Below are 9624 nucleotides of genomic sequence, written 5' to 3'. Positions count from 1 at the left end.
TGATGGGCACTTGCCATATATTTTCTCTTAACAGTCCATTTTGCCCTCCCCCTCCCCCCCCCCCCCCCCCAAAAAAAAATGTTTTCGGAGTTGAAAATAAGTTTCTTTGATTTTTGGACAACTATCACGATCCACTCTGTGAATAAAATACACCAAGTTTCTCTCATCAGAAGAGAACTTATGACCTTTTGAATGTCACTTAGATGAGGTCCACAGCATTATAGATGATTTGATGGCATGTCTCAATATTACAGCATCTATCCTTACTTCCTGACATGAGTCCACACACATGTGCCGGCTGACTACATAGGCCCACGGATGATGAATGATCACAAATGGTTTTTGCTTTACTTCTTCTACCAGACTGGGAGAGAGAGATTGTTGGGGGGGGGGGTGGAGAAAGGGAGAGAGGGTTGTAGAGAGAGAAAGAAAGCAAGCAAGAAAGAGGGAAGGGGAGGTAGGGAAAAAGATATAGAGAAGAAATAGGGATGGAGAAGAAAAAGGGAGGGAGGGAGGAAGGAGAGATGGACGGAGAGGAAGAGCAAGGGAGAGAGAGAGAAAGGGAGGGAGAGGGGGAGACAGACAGACAGAGCAAGGGTACGAAGCGAGCGAGATGTGGGTAGAGAGAGGGGGAAGCGATAGAGATAGAACACGTTGAGGAATTTAATTCCCAATACATGGTAGGCTCATTAGTAACACAACATAATTGGCTGTCAAAACATGCATTCTGCCTTTAACAGTAAACATGAGATGTAGAAAGAGTCAAACAATAATTCAATCTAAATAAATGACTCAAGATTACACTTAAAACTACAAGCATCTATCATGCTTGAGAATCCTGCTGGCACCTGGTTCAAGTTTCAACTGCAAATGTTTCCTTTTGTAAGTAATGACACGATCAAAAGAGCTAGACATAACATCCAGTCACTTCAAAAGTAAAACAACCCTGTTCTAGATAGAATCAAGTTCATGTTATAATCTCTGGAAATGAGTTCGATTCTCTCTGATTACATCCACAATCAAAGATTAATCCATGAATGTGACATTGTGTTTCTGTGACTACTATTTCACGTCTTGATGTATTCTCTCCATTTTGTTTAATCATCACTGTGTCTGGAATAGGCACCAGGGAATAAAGACCTCTTGTAGCACATTTAAATGCACACACTTCTAAAATGGCACATCCTTTTCCACAAATCTTGTTACACCTTTCCACAAATCTTGTTACACCTTGCCACAAAGGTTGACTGTTTCACAAAGTGGTCCACAAGACGACTCCTTCATGGTTTCTCCATGTCACTCCAAATAAAGTCATGGATTTCTTTACATCGCAAGATTTATGATTGCAGGAAGAATGCTAACAGAACAAGATACGTCATCGGTGAGTGCTGCAGCAAAAGAAACATTTACTGTCATCCAGCACAAGTTAGAATACCCTACCCTAAAAAATATAATACCCTAGAGAAAAAATAGCATGGCTAGCATGCTGAAATGAAAATGTATGTAAGATAGCAGGTATTGAAATATAAGAGCAGTATCAGGATGTGCTGCTAACATCAGATGAAATTGACAATTTCTGAACAGACTACACTCTGGGGTCTAGACCCATGTCTTCATTAAAAAGAAATGCCATTGGCCTTAAGTTTACCTTGGTGTGAAATAATCAAGAGGCAAAGATGGGATAAATATCGACAGAAAAGGATGCATCAAAACGAAAGAGAAAAAAACAGAGGGTGAGACAGAGAGAGAGAGAGAGAGAGAGAGGAAGAGTTGGGGAGATTGGGGACAGCAAACATGAGATAGTTAAGTAGACCCAGTTAACATTAGTGATCAACCTTGATATTATTGTTAATTAGCTAAAAATGACTTACCATTCACATGCAGCCTCTTTGTAATCCTGCAACAACAAGAAATACAAAATAAAAAAAAAATCATTAAGGAGCACTTCAAATGAAAGAGATCAATAAAGACATTCACCAGGCATAACTCCAATTTCATTGCCTCATAATCATACCTTTAATTTCCCTGCTTTGTAGTTAATGCTACACAGCTCTTGACATTCCCTAGCTTCAAGAATACATGCAGCACTGTCAATTAGCCATATTTGAGAACATAAATCAATTGTTCCGAATACAATACGATTAATAGTTATTAATTGCATCCGAGTCTGCCCTTGAGGTTTAATTCAATCAGGAGTTAATAAGATCACTGCAAGACATGACGAGACTCTCCTAAGAACTCTGTCCATGGCACGATGAGATAGTGACTATCATGACCACACGGAAGAGAGCAATCTTAGCAGTGAAATATAAGAACATGAAGACATGCTTTGAATCTACAATGGGTTATTCTGGTTTTTAACTTTGAATATTAAATATGAGGTGAATACTCTGTTGTGAATTACAAATGACAGTTGTACCATGGTTGTGCTCTGAACATTTCAGTTGCTATGGTGATGCTCGTCTGGAGAATTCATCATTCAAAATGATTCAAAAGCAGCAACAATATCAACATCATTGAAACCATTATCATTATTACCCCCATCCTCCTCAATAATACATCATCATTACCGGTAATATCATTATCAACATCATCATAATCATTCTTACACGGTCCACCATCATCACCATCCTCCTCCTCAATAATCATCACACTAATCCTCATCATTTTCATCAATATCATCATCATCATCTTCTTCATCATAAATATCATTACCACCATCATAAGTTTCAATGACGTTGTCACTATCATCATCATCTATTATTTACAGCAGATCTTACTACATTTACTAATCTACACCAAGGCTCAAATATAGACATTTTTATGCCTGGACAGTGACAGAACCATTCAAAACTCTTTCTCAGCACCTACTACTTTGTTGATTCTCTCCAAACTTATTCATAATGTCATACAATCAATCTTTTCATACAATCTGCTTATAATCCATCCATTCATTTTGCATATACACAGGCTCGAGGGTGCTTTAATCCAGCAAAACGAACTTGATTCACTCCTCTCTTAAAGCTGTATTACTCCAAAATGAAAACGACAGGCTCAAGACCAGGCCGCTCACATTACACAATCTGTGTGAGATTGGCTCCAAGATAGAAAGATCTGGTATGAAATGATCTGCATCCGAGTATCTTTGCTGATGGGACGAAGTAGGTCTTCTGGTGCCCTGTGTCAGATCATGATGTATGGGTGATGCTCTCTTGGTCTCTCGAGACCTCGGGGCAGGAACATGCATCTACTTCTACTTTCTACCGAGCAATGAATTATGCACCACAGCGAACAGACAACGAAAAGCTACTGAATGTCAGTGAACTCATTTGGCAACAGGAAAGAGTCTCGAAGGCAGACATAAATTTAACTGGTTGGATTTCAAAAACATGTTTTTTTGCTTATCAATAACACTTTGGATTTAGGTAATTTTTTTGTTGATCAATAACTTCAAGGAGGGACGATATCAGCTTTCATCCTTGTAAGGTCTAGTCAGTGGTGATATTGAAAAACAGACAATTTTTTGTTGTTGAATCCATGAATTCCATTAGAAGAATTCTCTATTACGGATCTTGTCCTAAACTGCTATACAAGCGTGATTGTGCATAATGTATTACACTTATGTTCGTGGATATTCCACAAGAGGCCTCCCTCTGTCTTGGAGTCGAGGCTTTATGTTGCCATGATGAATATTAAAAATACAACCTTTGCATTAATATTCACTGTAAAGGATAGTTCTTGAGCATTAGGGGAATTTGATCAGGAAATCAATATGAGAAATTGATGTCAAAGTCTGCTAGGACAGTGAACCAAACTTGAACTCCCCCTTGTGGAAGAAATTAAGTTGTGTCTGCACATCTCCTTTTTCTCTGTCTATATCTGTCAATATTTAACATTTTTCTCCCCATCTCATCTCATCTCATCTCATCTCATCTCATCTCATGTCTCTCTGAATATTTTCAAGCACCAACACCCCCATTCCTATTCCCAATTCTCTCTCCCATGCCTCTCTCTGTCTCTCGGTCACTCTCTCTGTCTCTGTCTCTGTTTCTCTCTGTCTCTGTCTCTCTCTATCTCTCCATCTCTCTTGAAGCTGACTGTCTCTACTCTGTCTGCATCTTGAATTCTTAATGGACCTGTCTCTTAACATATTTTGCATGGTCATCCTCCAGCCCGGGGCTACCATCGACGGTCATTCCTGGGACGCCTGCCATTTGCAAATTATGAATGACCAGCACAGCGCCAAGCCACTCTCTGCAGGAGCGGTGTTAACCGGGTTGCAATGTGTCACATTCATTAGGATAGACTGGTGACATGAAATCTGGAGGCATTTGTCACAGTGTTCAATGGCAGCGCAGCTGTGTCAAGGGTTACCAGTCTGGAAGTTGTTATCCAATTACAATGAAAGCATTCATGGAGAATTTCAAGTTCCAAATATTGGTACTCTATGCAAGAGTACATGAGTTAACACCTTTCTGGCTCTCACCGGAGGATATGTCTAAGTTATGCATCAATGTTTTCAAAGAAAGCAATTTGTCCTTCCCTATTGGGTTACTTGTATAAGCAAAAGCAAATTCATCAACCATTAAAACAAAAATTGATGCTACATGCACCCACGCAATTAAAAATCTAACAACTTCACTAATTGCAGAGCTACACACTTTCAGTAAACGTGACATTTCTGCGGAAAACAAATTTCTAGGCTGCATCATGATTTGGCATGGCATGCACGGAATACATAATCCACAACAAAATAGTGCAAATTAATTAATTGGACTAGCCCGTTCCTCTTGCTAGATTCCATGGGGATTTTCATTTGATGCGGATGAAAATACACAAATCCATTCCTATCCAATTAAAAGGATTTTTGGAAATGCTGCATGCTGCCTAATTTGATTAACTACTCACTAGAGATTTCCGCCTTACCCTATTCATGGCAATGGGTAATAATTTTTGTGAGTCATTAATCGAAATACATATTAATGAATGACTGTAGAAAATTGTGCTTTTGTACACATGGGTGGTTAGAAAAAACATTTAAGAATTATGTTTGCTTAAGTACTATCTACTGTAGATTTGAAATCACTGTATCACATTTTACTTTTTTCATTTTTATAGGGATGGTAATTTTCCCTTCAAACAAAGAATATGTGTCTGATAATGATATTGACATCTAATGAAGATTTGAAGTCATTAAATCCTAGTCCATTCTTGAAAAATAAATGTTCAAAGCAAAAGGTCGATGGCTGAAGATTTCTTTTTCAGTGCCATATAGCCAGTTTCACATGCCCAATTAGCATATTGTATACATCTTCATATATCTGCATTGTAGTCTGAATTTATAAACTGTTTCAGCAAACAAGATTTCACAGAATAAATGTGCATCAAGATCAACGATTTTAATTAAGAAGGTCACTATGATTACTAACTTGACTTACAAAATCATATTTCATTTTGTGACAAATATTTTATAATTTGGTGGCACTTAAAATGTCATATCTTCTGCATTTCATATAATTTTGCTAAGACATAAAAAAAGACAAAAGCACAACATAAACAATAATAAAGATGGGGAATGATGGACATTTAAAACTTCATTAAACCCCCCAAATAATATTTTTGAAATCATATATATTTAATAATGCATTGGGCAGAAAGAATGGGCAGGAAAGTCAAGAGCTGCTTACAGGACAATCAATTATGTAAAATGCAAGGACATTGAATCTCTTCATTTCTCTAGCTGCCTTAAAGGTAAAGACCAGTATTGGAAATGCCCCAATTTCAAAAAATAAAATGGAAGCTCTCATTACCAATCATGTGAAAGAATATGTTTTGACTAATACATGATGATAAAAAATTTGCCGGGAAACCGCCTACTAATTCATATATTTGGTAAATTTGTTTCTCTCATGGTCTGTGAGAGATATAGGGTAGTCCCATATACATCTTTCTGTGTATAGTGCTTGTAACTTTAAGAAGAATGGGCCAAATTTCTTATCATTTTGATGATTCCAGAACCTTGCAGATGCTAGATGCTAGATGATCAACCTTTTCTGATCGATTCCACAACGTTTCTTTCACAATGCAATCGCATGACCATAACTGGTCTTTACCTTTAAGAACATCACCTTCTCTACCCGAAGTCATTTTTTTTCTACATTCTATTTGCAGCATGAAGAAGCCGTCAAGCTGTCTATTGGTTGACCTTACTAATTCACAAGCTAACACCAAACAGGGGTTTGCACTGGGTAGGCAATGTTACCATCACACACCCGCCCGTCAAAGAAATCTGAGTCAGGATCGATAACGCAATATTAACGGAATTGACTTTGACAAGATGTCCAAGATGTCTTCTTTGTGTGCCCCGGTTCGGGGACAGAGTTTTTATTACTTGCTATTGATCTGGTGTGGAATCAGATGGAATGGATGAAATCTCAGCCTGAAGATGAGCCCAATACGCAATCACTGTGAACCTCACAAATCCAACACTTCTTTCTCCCTCACAAATCATTTATTTCAATCCCAGTAAAGCGCATGGTGCATGCACATCCGCTAACAGCGCCAAGGAAATGTCTGTGGCTTATTTACATAATGAACATACATTCAGACTCTTGAAAAGTGGTCTTATTGTTATGGTTTATTATTTTCTTCATATTCATAGAAGGTATCGGGACCGCAGACATCGGGTTTAAAAAAGAAACAAATATTATGACTGTGCCAAAACCACTCCAACATGGAAATATTTATTCATGTACTTTCATGAAAATGTTCATGTATACAATAGAAAACCTCTTGATCCAAATTCCATCTCGATTTTGAGTCAAAGTCGGGCAGAAGGGACGCCAGAACAGAAACTTGAGCCCTACCACTCTGTGAGGTACACACTCTGAAATAATACTAAACCCATTAATGCATACACATGTATGTGCACTTTTAGCAATGAATGGTTCAATTTCTGTAACTTCAGCTGTTTCAGGCCCAGTCATGCAAGGTCTAAAACTACATCTACAAATGTACATGAGTCCACGAAAATAGGTCAACAAATTACATATAAAAAGAGGACAAACTTTCAAGGCTCCATCTCTCTCTTTCAATTACAAACTGTTTTTCTTAATGTAGCACATTACTGCAAACTAACAATGGAGAATGAAAACAACTTGGTACTGTACGTCGGAAGTTCACACCAAATTGTACTCCATCTCTCTCAGAACTCTCTCAGAACGGACCATAATACACAGGGGGGTTTTGTGCATAGTGGGAGGGTAAATATCAACCAGACATGTACACAATAAGTGGCATTCTCTGGATGCTTGGAAGCCCAGTCTATATAATAATGGCTGCCCATGTATGGAATGACCTTCACTGTCAACTAGCCTGCTCTCAAGACTCACCCTGCTATTTGTAAAATATGTTTCTTATGCAAACTGCTCAGTATAAAACATGAGACACTTCAAAGATATCCAGGGAAAAAATACACAGGGGCTCGGGGCGAATTAGCCCCCGAAATGCTAAAAAGAGCCCCCGAAAGTAATAAAAGAGCCCCCAGAATGTGCATAGAGTTCAATGCAAAACAAATTAGAGAGTGTTATTTTCATGCAAGCAAGCTTGAAAAGTAGCCCCCGAAAATGTTAAAGTTGATACTCTAAGACAATCCCAAATACTGAGATAATTACATAAATAGAAAGCTTTTAACCCCCATAATAACACCAAATGGTGTCCACCCGACAAAACAAGTTTAGAATAATGAATTTATTCGAGTAAACTCTACCAAAATATCTAAGTCTGAAACCCGGAAGTGCACGTAGAGTCGGGCCTCTATCCGTGATGTCACGAACGGGAGTCAAGGGCTCAGTGAGAGTGAATGGCAGTGATATCCCTACGTAAATGCTATCCTGTCAGAGCTTAGATTTGTTGTTGTTAAGGAGTATATTTGATGGATTTTCTGTTTTCAATTGAATGAAGAATAACGAAGCAACATTTTCCAGTCGCTGATTTCTTTTTATATCCTCATATTCACCTATTTGGTAGAGATTTAAGACGAGTTTACTGCTTAGGAATTAAAGTTAAATCGTGCACTTATGAATAGGCGGATGCATTATATTGTCATCAGAATGATGTACATGAGCAGTTTTGTAAAACGAATAGGTCTAGAACTATGATAGTACTTATCATAGATGTGTGTGACTGCCTCAAAAAAGGATACAGTACCAGACATTTTATGTTGTAAAATATCAAACTTGAACGAGATCATGCAAGCGCGCTTCCTCTATAATATTTTGGCGAGTGATGCGGCTCTGATCTTGCATGAACGTTCGTGAAGCGAGCAGAATCGGGAGGTAAGACCAAGCCGCTGCTCTAGGCGCTGCTTGCTTGTGATGGAACGTACGTGCGCTAGTTATATGTTTATCGGCAATTGCAAGAGAATGAAAGCGACGTTGCCAGCTAAGAAAAACAACTAACAAAGACTTGCTCCTGACTACCGGTGTCAGAATTGGTAGATGAAGGATGTTCAGGGCCAAGGAAGGCGAAAGACATGGGAAAAAGAAAGAAGAAACCATCGGGAGATCGCTGTAGTGTATGGTAATGAACTGTGCATGGGTAGACAACTACTGTTCACTCCGTGCCTGGGCCGATTTCAACACCAAAACAAAAATTACATGGTGAAAATATCGACTAATAGCACATCGTTGGAATGTATATGTCATAATTTTTAAAAGGGGAATTGATATTAATACTATGAAGTACTAGGGGAAGGTAAAGAATTGTACATAGAATTATGATTTATTAGACTTTTCAGCCTTTGAAACAAAAATATGCAGAAAATCGTATCACTCTGCACATGTTTGCTATGGAACATCCGGGTACGTGAATATACTCTCTCCCGGACGTGAGGTCATAAATAGTAGACCAGCGCCGTGACTGACTTTCTATGCAAAGAGAGGCGGATATTTTAGACATTTCAATTGAGGATTTCGAGTAGACAGAATTTTTTTGTGATATACTAAGTAATTGAAAAACTTAAAAATAACATATACTTGCCGTAGGTAACAAATTAAGGGACATTTATTTGCTTAGAGTATCAACTTTAAATATCAGTATCTGAAACACCTTGCTACGATTGTAGATAATAGTAGCAGTGGGGCATCATTAACATGATAATGACTGAAGAGTGATATATCTAAAAGTTGTCCTCCATTTCTCTTTTGACATACTGTAGGGTTAAGTTAAAGTCAGGCCTGATTAAAGTTCCAGTTTGTGATGACCCTCAAAGCTTGCCAGAGGCTTCGCCAATGTATCAAAACTATTGTATATGATCTACATTTTGATTTCTACATACAGAATAACATATGCAATGGTTTGTCAGTTAAGTCTTCAAACTGGTTTACATTTGCAAAGCGATCCATTGCAAGATGCGCGCTACTACTAATGTAAACTTCTAAAGATTTTTTTCTGGCTTTGTCCATGAAAGCGCCTGGAGGCGGAGGCTATTTGAGGGTTCATCTCACTGTTCTATCACAAGGTCTCTCCAGACCTCTCAAGACAGTAAGAAGAGCTGATTGCGATGATGGCCTTGGGTTTTTCACGTTCATGAACACTAGCGGCTCTGTCTACATACAATGTTGG

The 9624-nt window shown here is 38.3% G+C and overlaps 1 long non-coding RNA gene across 1 annotated transcript in view; it reads right to left on the bottom strand.

Moving 5' to 3' along the window:
* Positions 1 to 585: 585 nt before the first annotated feature.
* LOC115919227 overlaps positions 586 to 9624 on the bottom strand; it is a 61632-nt gene continuing 52593 nt past the window's right edge. Inside the window, exon 4 of the long non-coding RNA XR_004061755.1 lies at positions 586 to 1897. This is a non-coding gene — a long non-coding RNA (uncharacterized LOC115919227). The remainder of the gene's footprint in view (positions 1898 to 9624) is intronic.

The sequence above is a fragment of the Strongylocentrotus purpuratus genome, unplaced genomic scaffold, assembly GCF_000002235.5.
Source record: "Strongylocentrotus purpuratus isolate Spur 01 unplaced genomic scaffold, Spur_5.0 spur5_scaffold_6, whole genome shotgun sequence".
In the NCBI taxonomy this organism is placed as follows: Eukaryota; Metazoa; Echinodermata; class Echinoidea; order Camarodonta; family Strongylocentrotidae; genus Strongylocentrotus; species Strongylocentrotus purpuratus.
This window is presented reverse-complemented; position numbering and strand designations above follow the sequence as displayed.